Source organism: Filicampus tigris, chromosome 13, assembly GCF_054856515.1.
Source record: "Filicampus tigris isolate MCC_2025a chromosome 13, RoL_Ftig_1.0, whole genome shotgun sequence".
NCBI classification, from domain to species: Eukaryota; Metazoa; Chordata; class Actinopteri; order Syngnathiformes; family Syngnathidae; genus Filicampus; species Filicampus tigris.
This window is the reverse complement of record NC_141229.1, coordinates 17,674,759-17,691,134: the sequence shown is the minus strand read 5'-3', so window position 1 is coordinate 17,691,134 and position 16,376 is coordinate 17,674,759. Positions and strand designations below refer to the sequence as shown.

Sequence of the window (16,376 nt, the reverse complement as noted above, 5' to 3'; positions counted from 1 at the left end):
TCTTAACCCCCTAAGGTTTTCTCAGATTGCAACAATAGCCTAGCCCTCTGTGTGTCTTGCCCAATTTAAACTACTCTGAAGTCAAGTGATTCCTTTGAAAAGTGGGAAAGCCAAATCAAGCTGCAGCTCTGTCTTGATTATAAGTTTAACATCTTGAATTGACTCTGGACAATTGTGACAGTAAGATACAGAGAGAAAATAGAGGAAACATATGGGTTCCACACTTACCAGTTAAAATTGCTCCAGAAGTCAGTTATGTACTTATTTTAATCCAAACACTATGCCATGTTTGCTTTAAACTGTCCTTGTATTGTGTGTTTCTAAATGTGTATTATGAATTCAACATCATGCAAGTGAGTATAACTTTTCTGCAATGCAGAAATGAGAGAAGGCAATATTATTCACACGAATTAAAATGTGTCTGTTTTTTTGTTTTATATTGATTTATTTATTCATTGTCATTTTTTCCATTGGTTCTATTACAGGACTTGTATCTAATGGTGCACAAATGCTGGTGAGAAAAAAAGTTGGCAAAGACAATGTAATGGAGGCTAGTATTATCATATACAGCAGTGTTTTTCAAACTCTGTGCCGATATTGTCAGGGGTGCCGTGGGGAATTATCTAATTTGTGTGCCTGTGCAGTCTAGCACCTGGCAGCGTTATCATGTAGTTGCTACATTGTAGTACTCTTCCTTACCAGTAGGTAGCAGCAGCAGCAGCAGGTAGCTAATTGTCTTTGTTTAGAGACAAGCGAATTAGTGACGCATGTTTATCCAAACAGGCCCATATTTCACACTGAGTAAGTATCAATATGAAACATTATAAATAATACTTTTTTCTTTGTGTTTATTTCATTCCTATTCAAGGCGTTATAATATAACGTTATTCTTCAATGTTAAAAAATGCTTATATAAACAATATAACACTTATGTTGTTAAAATAAGCTTCTTTTTTTTTCACAATTTCAGCTGGTGGTGTGCCGCGGGATTTCTACAATGAAATAAATGTGCCTTGACTCAAAAAAATTTGAAAAACACTGGTATACAGCACATCTAATAATATGGAAATAACATTGTCAAATACTAGATGGGCTTTGAAATTTCTGAATTAGTGACATCATAGCCAATATGCCATGGTTATTTCAAGATCATTAAGGCTTGTTTCAATAGAAACACATTAACATGCCCCACCCATTGGAAAATGCATGCTTAACACACATACCATACACACATCCACTCTAAATTTATTGCACTGATCTAATTGTTCACATTATCATTTTTTAAAACATCTTAAATATAGTATAGTGTATGTAAACAGTATTATCTATGTTATTTAGTTATTTCAAATCAAATGAAAGGACTGCAAACAAATTAGAAAAAAAAAAAAACTTACCAAAATATATAATTGGGAAAGCAGTTGGTGAAGTAAATTATTCATTGGGTGATAGGTGGGTGATGCTTTTCATTAAGAAATGTCATTCCTAACAACAAGTGTATTTTGACGACTAAGTGATGACAGGACTCAGTTAGTCTCCTTAAAGGAAAAGTCTCCCTCGAATGCACAACAATCTTCAGTTGGGGAACAAGAATATTTCAAAAAGGCCCTGCAGCAGAGCTCCCAAGAACCTTGCAGTATATTCATTATTTCACAGCAGATCAAACACACCTGTATGTCTTCACAAGCCTCCTACAGCCAATCGTGTTAGTTATTTTTTAATTATGTTGTAGGCGGCAGTGTACGAGTGTATTTCACAGAAATTAACCAAGCTCTGCTTTTGCTCGTAAACCAGATTTTAAAAAGGCAATATTGTACAGACACCCGGCATTAAGTGTTTTAGAATGTACACGCAATGATTCTCTATTCAGGTTTGTCTATATGAGAACTGAACAAAAAAGGCCTGCCAGGAAAATGTAAATGTCCTCATTCGTCTCTGCCCTCTCACTGAATTTCACATACGGAACAACAACTTTGTAACATTATATCAGAGAGCCTTCTTTGCATGTGGAGTCTCTCCCCAAGGTAAAATTGGCCTACTTCAGAGAGCTTCCTCTGCATCCATCTGTCGCACCCGTAAATTGCATTTGCCTGTGATAGCAGGTTATCTCATCTGTCAAAGAAGACCTATCAATTTCACGCGAGCAGCCTCAACAGAGGGCACTAACCCTGAAGCGTCATTTTGGCATCAGACATTGAAAGCCGTGATCTCAAAATATCAGACGAACGCTGGTTACGATTTGGTTTTGACTGTTGACGATGAGAAACAAAAGACCAGAATAACAAACCAAGCAAACTAAATGCGAAGGAATCAAACTTTCTGACGCCTTTTTTCCACTGCCTATTTACAAAGGTGTTACTATGATAGTCCCATGAGCACAAATCTGCCATTTACAGTGCAAAAACAAATAGAGAGACAAAAGACTAGTACTGCTCTAATCTGCTATTGGGCCAGTGATACAAGGTAGAAAATGGATCTGTATGATATAATGATGTCAAAAAGATAATTTGGTGCAAGAATTTCCAGAGAAATACTGTACACAAAACAATACAAATGAATGAGGTTTGAATAGTATACAATTCCCAACCAATAAAGTATCTACCTACCTATAGATAGTACATCACACTGATAAGGGAAGATAAAGCTGCACTAGAACTGACCTCAAACACATGTGGGTCTCATCTTTGGAATCAATATTATACAGCATGGTTGTATTGCATTGATTTGAAACACTAATTGAATTTGGTGACCACCGGAAATGGAACATGTCCAAAAAGCGCCCAAAACCGGAAGTGCCCTGCATCAGCCTACAAAGCCTGGCAGTTAGGCTATTTCTAGTATGTTACATACACAAACTCCAGAAAAAAGTTAAGTTCATCAAAATGCTTTATGCCGGTTTTCAAATGTAGCACAGCGCCGTTGGCAGATGTTTATGCAGCTTGTATTGTACTTCACATGTATTTGATTGTATCATTTTGTATCATTCCTACTTTTCCGAGAATTGTGCCGCCACTATTTTCCCTGCTTGGACTATAGCCATTCTGGCTGCTACTTGCCACTCTAAGTCTAAGCTTGGAGCTCATTTTCACCTGATTTTCAGACAAGTGAGGCTGGCTTTGTATGTTTGCTTACTAGATAGTTCCCTAAGCCCCAACTACAGTGGATGAATGACATTTTAAATTAAAGCCATACGCATTGAATGAAATCACAGACATCTGTTTAAATTGTTTAATGCGTGTTAAATGTCAGAAGGAATTTTGCATGACTTCTGTTGCGATTAGAGCACTGTATATTTCAATTCCATCACCAGGTATGAGGGGCAAGTGACAAAGACTGCAGATCTATCTGAAGTCCCGATTTCACCACACTGAGATCACAGCGGCTGACTCATTGGGAAATGAAATCACTGCAAACAAAAAATGCTGCTTACTTCAATCTAAGGCCCTGCCTCTCATGGGATGATGTTTTAAATAGGCTTCAGTCTGTTCTGACCACAGAACAGAGGACTAGTAAATAGAAAGCATGAATGGAAATAAACAAACACATTGCATTTTCAAAATTTGAAGTTTGATTCAGCATTTGTGGACCACTGAATATATGCAGTTACCGCTTGGGTAGAAAAACATGTGCAAATCCAGGGATAATCACAGTTTAACGGGTATTAATGAAAAAAAAAAATGAACTGCATACTGAGATCAAGTAGCAGTGATCCAAAATGCTAGTATGAGACACGTATGGCAGAAACAGCACACACTCCGTAATATTGCTCGTGCAGGTCAAAATGACAGCGATAAATCATAAAGGGGAAACAAATTCAATTGTTATTAGATAAAATACAACAGAGTTGTTGATACAGAATAACCACCACTGAACTAAAGACAACAACAGACATGCCACTGGTAGAGTTTACAGTAGATTTTAAAGTAGTGCAACATAGTTTGGTGCAAGGATTCAGTATCAAATGATCATAACATTTTCATATTATGTGGGTTAAGTTTGTTATAGCTGTTTTACAGTAATGATTAAAAAAAGAAAAGAAAGGTCGTGCAAAAGCAAGCAGTGACGAATCATATCCTTGCTATTTTTTTTCCTCACTGAGGGATGACCAAATCATTTCAGAGGCTGTGGCAGAGACTGTATTTGGAATCTGATGTCATACGACACAATGCTGAAGCGACCATCATTTTGGAGGGGTTAACAGTGCTGTGACTTGGCAGATGTACCTTTTACTCTGTCCATTTTGCTTGGTTTTGTGTATTTTTTAAATTTGAGCTACCCTCCAGAGTTAAAATACACCTTCAAAGGTCTGCAGAAAATCTGTATTGAAGCAAGTGGAAATAAAGTACCCACAAAAGCGCAAGTTATAAAAATATTGCCTTCACATTAGTACTTAAAGTGGAAGTCAACCCAAACATATTTTTTTTCAAGAATATGTTCTATGCAGACTCAGACTCAAAACAAGGCATTGTGATAAATATTGCGTTCGTGGAATAAATTAATCCACCCCTTTTTAGCCATCGTAACAACCAATCACAGCTCACCTGTTTACTAAAGCGGAGCCATGATTGGTTGTTATCTGAGCCTTGAGCAACTGTGATGTCATTTTCAGTCGACAGAAGTGACAAAATGGAGGCCCCCAGAGATGGCTAAAAACAGGTGGATTAACTCACAAACGTGATATTAATCAGAATGCCTCGTTTCAGCTAGTGGGCCTACATAGAACATATTCTGGAAAAAAAAATATGTTTGGGTTGACTTCGCCTTTAAAGAGAGAATCAGCTCAACATAGGAAAAAATGCCTCTACCAAGATGGCCATGTGCGATCAGAAACCAAATTGGTACTGACTCTAAACACATTTAATTCAATTTAAATTAATTTCATTTATATCCTAAAAAATCCTAGAAAATGCTTTAGACAGCCAACAGGTGGCTTCAAAACAGTTAGAAAAAAATGTTGCTCAGTGAACAGCAGGCTGTTAGTTAACTAATGTTTTGGAGTTGACCAACACATTACAGTGTAGGTGTAATGTTTAACTTGTGCAAATGTTCAAGGATAATGTCAAATGTTTGCATGAAAAGGATCCCAAAGGTATTTGTTTTCTTAAAACTGATTGAGAGCTCAGTGCTATATGTGGTGGGTTGGCGAGTTAAGAGACACTCGCCTCATTCTGTGGGCCCTTTATTATTTTTGGAGAAACGAGACAGAGAGATGATGGCAAGTTAAGTCTACTTTTACTTCGCACGTGTCAAAAAAGCAATAATGACAACTTTTGAAGTGACTCATGCAAAACGTACTTCCCACTGCTTATTGCTACCCTTAGCTCTGAAAGGGCCCACTGACGTAGGTGAATGTCACTTAACCTGGATGGTCATCATATAAAATGTATTCTGTTGACACTGAAAAATAAGGAAAGCATTGTGTTATTATTTATTTTTTCACTTTGGCCAGTTGTGTTGGCAAACATCCGCAGTGTGTAGCAGTGTTTAACAGTATCTGAATATTGTTGCCTTTTTAAAGCAACACTTTAATTGCACAAGCTCATGTTTGTTTTGTATTATATTTTTATCCTTGACACTAACTTTTCTTTCCATTGCTTTGCAGTGAAGCGATTGTGAAAGACTGTTCCTGTATTTAGATCACACACATTTATCTAGGACTCAAATCACAATGACTACCTCTAAACTGTGCACTTGTCGGTGAGTCATTTTGCGTCATACAGATTCCGTGAATTTGTGGGTCCTTCATGCAATTGCTTTAACGAGAAATCTTAACACTGTATTTAGGCAACGAACCCTCACAGAGAGATTGTTTTAGATGTGGGGGTGCGGTGGGGGGAATGACACGTTGGGAAGAAGATGAATGCCCCATTGAGGGAGTCAGGTGCTGCCTCCCACTGCAGCCCACACTCTTTCTGTGCTGTGCATGTTTTTGTAAAAGCCACCTCAAAGCTCCAGGCGAGGAGTTGCGATTGCGACCCTTCAAGGAACTGCTTGTAATCCACAAGGAAGAGATTACTGCGGGTGGGGAGTGTGGGGCCGTAGACTGATTCCCATGGAGCCTCGGAGTGGCTATCGATCCTATTATCAGACGCTCGCATCCAATATAAGCGATTATGCGCGCTCACAGCCTGATTCCATCGGGACGTTAAGTTTGTCAACATAAACAATCCTAAGCACATTGGTGCATGCTTGCGCAGACTGTGAATAGAGTACGACTAGAACAGACACAATAGCCCACTCTAATCGGGGGGTAATTAAAAAAATCTTTGGGCTACCCTCCCCCGCCCTCCTTTTCTCTTTCGCGTGCACACGCACAATTTGCAGACCCACAAAGCGCACCCAGAATTAGTATGCGTCGGGCACAAGCATCATTACATACATCGAATCCCACGCAGCACGCTTACCCCGCATTTAGAACACAGCGAGGACTCGGGGAGGGGGGGGGGGGTTGTTTGCTGCAACTCGAACAGTCCAGTCTCAAGAACTCGAACAGTCTCAGCAGTCTCTGCCGGACTGATCCTATTACAATCGGGTTACCTGTGATTATCTAGGAGCAACCGTGAGCCACCTTCCAACACACCTCCTGCAGACCGCGTATCGTGCACGAAAACAATAAATAAACGTAGAACAACCTATTTGTACAGTATGCATTTAATAGATCCACTCGTATGCAACATTATAAGATAATGTCATTTGGGAGACTGCATGACAGAATCGGACATGAGTGGTTTTTTTTCTACCTACCTTTGGAGACGGATAACTATCCATTACATTTCACCGCAGGCTCTATGAATGTGTTGTCAGTTGCCCTGGTTCGGGGCTCCAGCCGCTCCCTTCGTCCATCTACTCAATCCAAGATCCGAACTGCACAACCACCAGCTGCCTATCCGACAGCATATTCGCTTCCTCACTCGAGCTTCTTCCTTGACGAGGGGAAAAAATGTCACCGGCAAGATCTCGGATGCTCTGAAAAGCTGCACTCGCTGAGAGCCAAGCTGCGACGAAGAGCTTCACATCCTATTTGTAGTTTTCCCTTGAAGTAAAAATAAGTAGATGGTTGGTTGGATGTGTGAGGTCTCTGCTAGAACATTTCCAAGCTTGATTTCAGTCTTCCTACATGGCAACTATTTTTACTCCCCGCGGTGTATACTGCGAGCACAATGGATCCTTGGAACTATTTCCCTCGCGTCCATTCGATCCCGAAAGTTGACCAAAATTCACATTTTACATCCTCGCAATAGAGAAGTTTGTTAGCTTTCGGTGAAGGGACTGGCAACGGGTGAGGCGGATAAACCAAGGTGACACACTGGGAAATGTCTCAGCAGCTGCTGGGAGGATGGGCGCGCAAGCAGGAAGGTCAGCCCGCACAGGAGCGCATTTACGCAAACACTTGGAGGGGGGAGAGTGCGCAATGGCTGTGCGTAAAAGACACAGTTGGGTTGCACGCTCCACAGCCTGCAGTGTCGTGCTGTGTGCGGGAGATTAAGGAGCGACCACGGATTAGTGTCTTCTTAGCGGTATTTAGCATTCACGGGAACAAAGTAGCCTATCAGGTACACTATCTGTTGTTCGAAGCGCACCGGTCTCTCAAAACAACCACTGTTTATTTCCTTTGTGCAATTCATAAGGGTTCAAGTTCTCATGAGACATAAAGACTTCCCCAAAATGGACAGAACACAGTTACCCACAAAATATACCTTGAACAAGTTATTTTTAATTGTTATAGTTTCAGTGATGTTGAACTGCACTGTATCATAATGAGAACTGTGTCCAATATTTTACTTGCCTCAAATAGTTACCAGAGGCAAAAATATGAGTACCATCTCCCAGTGTAATGCAGGACTTGACGGTTGTACACCACTGCCACCAACGATGTCAATGAATATACAGTATTGATAAATGTAGTAATATGACCACATGATACAGACCATCCAATAGAAAATCAGTGTTACTATCCGATAAAAAACTTACTGGGAACTCAGTGAAATACTACAGAATGGTTTATGTTGAGCATTGTACATACCCCAGAATTTAATGTGGACAGGATATTGAATAAACTATCATAGAGGTGCAACGATTTACCGACAACTAGTTTGATAGTCAATTCATCATTTAGAGACATTGTTTAACTTTAAATTGTCCATTCTTTTTTCCCCAGATTTAAACTTTTCATAAAAATAGCGTACAGTAAGGTGTATTTATAATACAGTACAGTATTGTCAAAAAATAACAATGATGTGTGGTGCATGCCCAGCAATGCGAACAACCATGAAAATATATTTTACCTAGACAAATTATCAGACCATTCTAGTAGCTAATAAAATCCATACTCGGCTTACTCTTCGCGAATTAAGCATGTGTTGTGTTGCTCATGCTGACTGGCTCATCCACATAAAATGCTTTATTTATTAGAGTACAGCATCTTATTTGTCTTTTCTGCTATATTCTTATTAAATGTATTAAGTGTAACAAGTGTTTACAAGGGTGAAAACTGTGTGGGAGGGTTGTAAGGGCTTTGCAGAGGCATAAACCCCACCCAAAAAAAGTCAACCTCTAAGTTTCGGAAATGTACCGATTACGTGGAGGAGTGGGCGTGGCATTGGGGTTGGAACGTATCACCTGCGAAAAGTGAGGGAGCATTGTGTGTACACACATAAACAGAGACGGTCATTCCATCCGAGGGACGGAACGATCCATTTTGGGGACAGATGACGACCTTTTTTTTAGAAAGGACAAACTAAGCAAGGACGGAAGTGGGTTTTCATCCATCACTGTAATCGTTCCTCACTGGGGCAAGAGACCACTGTTCTCTTCTGCGATACCACACTCACAGGCATAGTCTGCCCTCTAGGGGTTCAACACATCCAATAAATATTTCTTATATATCAGTCAGAGTAGACTCTTCCTACTCAGGAGACTGAGGTCTTTTAGAGTTCAGAGGACACTCCTCAGGAACTTTTATGACTCGGTGGTTGCATCGGTCATCTTCCAGGGAGTGGTCACCTGGGCAGGCGGCGTCTCGGCCCGGGACAAGATGCGGCTGGACAAACTGGTCAGGAGGGCCGGCTGTGTCCTGGGCTGCTCCCTGGACTCTGTGGACTAGGTGGGGGACAGGAGGATGTTGGCCAAGCTGTCATCAATGCTGGACAACCCGGACCACCCCGTCCAGGGCACCCTAACAGCACTCCACAGCTCTTTCAGTGACAGACTGTTTTGCACCCTCGCTGTGCAAAGGAGAGATTCCGCCGTTCCTTCTTGCCTGCTGCTGTCAGACTCTTTAACAAGAACATTGTGTAGTCTCTACAAACTGGTGGACATTAGTGCAATTGTGCAGTCCTGCACCTGAGCTCATATCGTGCAATACCCAACATTCCCCACTACTGTAATACCGTGCAATACTCAACATTCCCCACTACTGTTAGACTAGTTTTATTTTTATCCAATGCTGTTCCTTACATTTCACTACAGCACTGCAGCACTGTCACTTACTTAGAGTATTTTTCCTCTGTACTATGTACAGGCTAAAATGAGTGTTCCTCATACTTTTTATGTAGATGTATGTTGGTGTGTATATACATCTGTATATACACATGTTACTGCGTATATTTACATAGGTTTGATCCTGAATGTTTGCCGTTAATGTTATACAGTATTGGCTACATTATGCCGCCGTCCCTGCGTGACCTATATCTTTGCTGCTGTAACACTGAAAATTTCCCCACTGTGGGATCAATAAAGGCCTTCTTATCTTATCTTATCTTCTTATCACTCATCAAATACTGTCTGTCCTCAAAGATGGCTGCACCTGTTGTTTCTCACTAACTCGTTGCTAGTATAGCTTCAATTGTGCTTGATAGGGAGCATGAAATATGATAATTGTGTGCAAGAGTTCAAAAGAGATGATGTAATAAAACTAATTTATGTTGTGATGCATCTAACGTGAACGACGCTGTTGCGAATGCTCCCTTCATCATTTCAAAAAGCAGAATGTGTTAGTTTTTATTTCTTTCTCTCATCAACAAACAACTTCACATGACATGTAGACTGTGCAACAAGACAACACACTGCACATGTGTATGTAACAATAAAAGGCATACATTCTTTTACTTGTACACTCTATTCTATTCTAAGAGGGAATAAAGTCTGGACCTGGTCCTGTATGCCAAATAGCATTTGGCAAATCCGAAGTGAAACAAACTTTTCTTGTAAATTTCAATGAGAAAAGGATATTTAATTTGTATTTGCAGTATGTATTATCATTATGTTGAATCATATTTGTATGATACTTATTTTACTTGTTGCGGCTGTGATTGATTTATGAAGTCAGTCCCTCCAGGATTTCGCAGGCATTTTTATGATTGTTGCAGTCTAAAATGCCTGATTTTGCGCGCAATTTAAAAGTTGCAATAAAAGTTGGGATAAAGTTGTAAATTGTTTTAGTTCCAAACCTCATTTTTTTACAATCAAGCAAACTTTTTCTTCAAATATTAAGTGGATTTTACAAAAGATGTTTGAAAAAGCAACCGATATTTACAAAAGTGAAATGTTTTTATTGAAAAAGGATATTTAGCACACATCTCTCAGCATCTGGAGTTGAAAGCGGAAGTCAACCCAAACATATGTTTTCAAGAATATGTTCTATGTAAGACCACTAGTTGAAACAAGGCATTCTGATAAATATTGTGTTTTTGTAATAAGAGTTAATCCACCTTTTTTTAGCCTTCTCTGGGGGCGGCCATTTTGTCACTTCTGTCGACTGAAAATGACGTCACAACTGCTCAGGGCTCAGGTAATGACAAATCACAGCTCACCTGTTTTCTGAAGTTGAGCCGTGATTGGTCGTTACTTGAGCCAAGAGCAACTGTGATGTCATTTTCAGTCGACAGAAGTGACAAAATGGCCGCCCCCTGAGAGATCTAAAAAGGGCTGGATTTTGCTGCTTAACTCATATTCCACAAACACAATATTCATCAGAATGCCGTGTTTCAACTAGTTGGCCTGCTGGAAACATATTCTTGAAAAAATGTGTTAGGATTGATTTCCACTTTAATCAAATATAACGGCAACAGTCTTTTTCTCAGTGTGCCTCCTCAGAGCTTCTTCTTTCTGGTGGACTTTTTTTTTTTAAACTGCAGATAAACCAGAATGGCTCCTCCATTGATGATTTCTCTCTCTGGGATATTCTCATAGCTGGGTGGTCACTAACAGACATTTGAATGTTGATAGCTTCACAGATCTGACAAGAAAGCAAAAACTTTTAGCACTCTTAGACTTTTTTCCCCATCTGCGTGCCTTGATAAAAAGTAATATCACATCATCAGCCTGTACTGTGGAATAACTACAGGTGGGCAATATATCAAAACAATTTGTGGGTGTTGTTAGAAGCATGTGAAAATATGTAGTAGTACATTTGCAATCATTTTGGTGTGATTATATTAAAGTAAGGTTTTGTACAAATTTTGTACACACATTTAAAGACAGGTTTGATGATTGATTTACGTCAGCATATTGCCCAACTCTAGTCTTAACACACGTTATCCACATACACATTTTATATAACTCAGGTTTCTCACGGTAATTCAGTCTCTGCTTCCAACAGTCCCCTATTTCATCGCCTCCGTGAGGATTTGTAGAGAGTGCATGTTTTTCACGTGCAATTGGAACGATACAGCCGTGAAGTGCTTGTCGATGGATGACTTTATTTTATGATCTATTATTACACTGCATTTAGAACAAAGTAGTTTACCCCTGCCTTCATGCAGGAGGTCTAGATATTGGTTTGCATGGTCCTATGCTGTGTTTTTAGTTGGTAAATGCTTCATTTGCAATGCGCCACGTCTCTCTGCTGTCAACGGGTGTCATCGTCTGAAAAAGGATGTGATGTAGGGATTTTCTTTCCTTCGTGATTTCAGCTACCACTGCTGATTCCAGTAAGGTGACGGCGGACCCATTATAGGCAAAATAAGACCAAAGTTACGGGAAATGTTCATTTTTAAAACGTAGTTGTTGCGGGAAAGTTGCACTGTTCAAACAAAGTTGCAGGAAAGTGCGATTTCCCGGGATTTTCTTGATTTTGCGTGAACAGTTGCGATCGCAACTTCGCAAAATCCTGCAGGGACTGTAAAGTGCTCCATTAGAAAAGTTGAATTGTACAATGCAGATTTACAGTTTATGTTTGTAACATTCTGAGTATGTGAATTTATAAAGCTATGTAAATAATTCACTTTTCAATGTATTCTTAAATTAGTTATACATTTTACACATAATTTGATAGCTAACTATATGAAGCAACATAAAAATTAAGAGGCGTCTTGGGAGCTGAAAGAGGTGGGTTTTTTTGCGGAGCCGAGTCTAAAGAAGCTGCTCTCGTAAAACAGCCAAAATTCACATCACTAATTCCGTGAGTCTGATGTCAGCGATCAACTGACAGATTCCATGAATCAGCCTGCGTCAATGTTGGTCGCAATCAAGTGGGTGAACAGGATCTTGGACAGCGGCAATGAAGAAGAGTACTAACTGTGCAATCAATGTGACATTTCTCTCGTTTTGAATAGTTAGAATTAAGTATTAATTTCAATTAATTTTAATTAGGTTAATGGTTACTTCAAGATAGGGCTGTTCGATTTTGCCTAATAAGAAAATCCTGATTATTTTGTCTCAAACCCGATTTTACGATTACGATTTATTTGTAAAATAAAAAAAGAATGAAAAATGAAGTATTTTGAATGTCTTTAATTTAAACTTAATTTTTCTTTTGAACTCAAAATGCCATTCAATTTAACTTAATACACACAGAAAAATCCATTGGGATTAACAGCATTTTACTTACACAATAGACAGTATGTCAGCAAATCATTTTGGCAACCAGCTAGTGACTAGCCTTTCAACTTTCTCCCTGGTCTTACTTAAACATAAATCAATGATTAGTGTAAAACGGCCCCCCAATAAAATACGGATGCATAGTCCGGCTGCACCAGAGGTCCGTTGTAGAGGAGAATAAAAGGGAATATATATATATATATATATATATATATATATATATATATATATATATATATATATATATGGAAAGGGTTCCACTCCGTTTTGTAAGCCCAGCAGTTCTTTACACCCAGTCATGTCCTTCACCGCCATCCATTTTATGTAGTCCACGGTCCCCGTTCCCCTCGGCCCCTTTTGGTTACGGTTCTTCCCAGCCTCTATGGCGGCAGGCTGATGCGGTTCCGCTCCTCGATCCCGCGCCGGCTCCTTGTCAGCTGCAGCCTCCCGCGCCGGCTTCTCAACAGCTGCAGCCTCCCACGCTGCCAAGTTTAAGTGGTAGCACTCGAAGCAGCCTCAGATGGAGACAATAAAAAAAAGAAAATAAAAGAGTCAAAAATACTGTTTGGAGATTAAGTCAGATAAAAGTGTGGTTGTCCAAGCCTCCAGCGCATCTCTGCTTGGGGCTATAACCCCAAGGCAACATGTGAGAGACTAGTACAATGTTGGACAAGAAGAACAAATGCATGAAACGGCAAAGAATACATTTTCTTAATCGGCTGCACCAACTGTGATCTTGTTGTACACCTACTGAACAGAAGAAAGGGTTAGAAGAGTTGTTGCTTGTGGTTGCTGCTTATTTTTGTTGACTCCAGTCAAAGTTAATATTCCTCTCTCTTTTTTTTTTGTGTCAACATTAAAGAATATCATGCCTGGTGGTGTTTGTGAGTAGAAAGGGGATCACAAGCATTTTTTTATTCTGGAGGCTCCCTCCTTTTCTTGGCTTTCCTTTTTATCGAGGCAGACAGTTGGAGATGTGGCTACTGTGCCTGTGTTGCCCACTGTGCCATTTATCTGTGTTTAGATCCTCTTTTCAAATACACTCCAAGCAACATTATGAGTTAAAAGACGGCGATCTAATGTGGGAAGGACTCCATCACCACCACCACCCTCCTCTGGCCAGCAGATGCTTGCCTCTGAAATGGGCATAAACAACAAATTGTTCTTTTTGGTCATTCTTCTTGGAAATAACACTTGATTTGTCTTGTGTTTTTCGACATAATGTGAGTCCTTTATAGCACTCACTGAAGATAACTTTTAAAACCTCGACCCAGCTTAGCAATTTTGCTGACCATGTCCATCCGGTAATGACCTCTGAGACTTTATATGCTAATGGCTACTTGAAGGATAATAACAGAGATTGTAGCAGAGCTCATCTCTCACAATGGTCTCCTGAACACCACAATCAACTCAATGTATTTAAGTGGCGTCCACTACCACAATTTCGCGATCCCAGTAGAAAACGTTTGCGATGATGGAGCAGGACATTTGTTTAATGAATATGCTGCTGACAAAGCTGCAACAACTGCTGTTCTTTTGGCAGTATGTCTTAATAATGCTGCTGAATGTTTGGCCAATGTCAAAGATTCATATTTACTGCATAAAATACAAGCAGGTAGGTGAATATGTTTCTGAAGCTTGAGCATCCATGTTTTGTCTGTGCTGTATTGCACTGTATTATATTCCCACAATGCATAAAAATACTTAAGTGTGACGAACCATCCCGTCAGGAAATGTCAAAGTAAAAAGAATTTTTTTTTTTAAATGGAGTGAGTCTGAAAAATGCAGAGCTGGACATCGGCCCCGAGTTTCCGTCCTGCATATTCAATCGACCCACATGGTCCCGGCCCGTCCTCGTTGGCAACAGCCAATCAGCATCGAGAACGTCATCTCCACGTCACATGCAGGCGCCGCACGAGCAGACACACCGCCAAATGAAAAAATATCAAACAAAAACAACTGACGTGTGTGTCAGTTGTTTTTGTTTGATATTTTTTCACACACAGAAATAAAAATAATATGGGGCACATGTCATTGCATCTGTGGGACCGCAAGGTACACAACACTCTTTAATTTTGTATTTTTTCCTTACTCGACCGCGTGTCAGGAGTGCGACAACTGCGTCTGACGTGGTATCGGTTAAGTCCGTTCTCGACGCCGGTTGGCTGACTCCGACCGACTGAGACCACGTGGGTCGATTAAATATGCAGGACGGAAACTCGGGACAGAGGGACGATGCTCAGCTCTGAAAAAATGTATTAATCTGAGTATACAAACACATGTACTCAACAACAGAAATGGGAACGCTGTGGAAATAAGAAATAAGTCAGGTAAATTGCCATTCATTGTTAAATTAGCAGATTTTGCCAGTCTGTCCTTCGTCCGCGACCTGGGAACCCTTCCATCATCATACCTTCCTTCTTCATAAAAAGAATCATCCTCCGACGCAATCCGCCCTTTTAAATTGCTTCCAACCTTACATTTCTTCAGTCAATCCCCCCTGCCGCTCACCATTTGAAAACGAAACATGTGAACAAGCACCAAGAGCTTGCAGCGGCAGCGAGCAAGAACAAGGGGAATGGACCGCAACAACAAACCCTGCTCAATTTTGGATTTTTGAGTTGAACTTGTTCGATTTTTCTACTGCTTGTTTTTGGTTTTGAAAATGGATCTGGGAGCAGAAGTTGTTGCGATGGGTCACTCATACACAAAACAAACTTTAATAATAATGTCCTATAGCTTTTGTAAGGGCGGCACGGTGGTCGACTGGTTAGCACGTCCGCCTCACAGTTCAGAGGTCATGGGTTCGATCCCGGCTCCGGCCTCCCTGTGTGGAGTTTGCGTGTTCTCCCCGTGCCGGCGTGGGTTTTCTCCAGGTACTCCGGTTTCCTCCCACATTCCAAAAACATGCATGGTAAGTTGATTGGACTCTCTAAATTGCCCCTAGGTGTGATTGTGAGTGCGGATGTTTGTCTTTGTGTGCCCTGCGATTTGCTGGCAACCAATTCAGGGTGTCCCCTGTCTACTGCCCGAAGACAGCTGGGATAGGCTCCAGCACGCTCCGCGACTCTTGATCGATAATGGATGGATGGATAGCTTTTGTAATTAATACGACAAAATCTCTCTCAAAGATACCTCGTGTATATTATTTCTTATTTTTTCCTGTTTCACAAAGGTTTTTAAGTCTGACCAAGCCATGATAGCAATGGTTTTACATCCAATATATATATATATTTTTTTTTTTTCCAAAAATCTGGTATCGGTACAGTATTAGCATCGGCCGATACCGCACATCTGGGTATTGGAATCGGTATCGCGGCCAAAAAATGGCGTCGAAACAACACTAGTTATAACGAAAGAAGATTTGTTTTTATTGTGTCACAATAAAAATAATTATTGCAAAATAATGCAATGCTATTTTCATAGCTGGGCATTACATCCGAGGGACGGAACGGTCCCATTTTGTGGATGGATGGACAGAGGACAAAAAGTCTTTTAAAAGGGAGGGACTAAACTAGGACTGAAGTGGGTTTTAGTCCATCCCTCTATTCGTCCCTAAC

The 16,376-nt window shown here is 40.3% G+C and overlaps 1 protein-coding gene across 2 annotated transcripts in view; it reads right to left on the bottom strand.

The window, feature by feature from the left end:
* The window catches only part of LOC147137802 (leucine-rich repeat and fibronectin type-III domain-containing protein 2), a 162,202-nt gene extending 154,827 nt beyond the window's left edge, over positions 1 to 7,375 (bottom strand). For both annotated transcript variants that reach the window (XM_086050252.1, XM_086050253.1), the window contains exon 1: positions 6,742 to 7,375. The gene's annotated coding sequence lies outside the window, so the exon portion shown is untranslated. The remainder of the gene's footprint in view (positions 1 to 6,741) is intronic.
* Between the last annotated feature and the right edge of the window lie 9,001 nt (positions 7,376 to 16,376).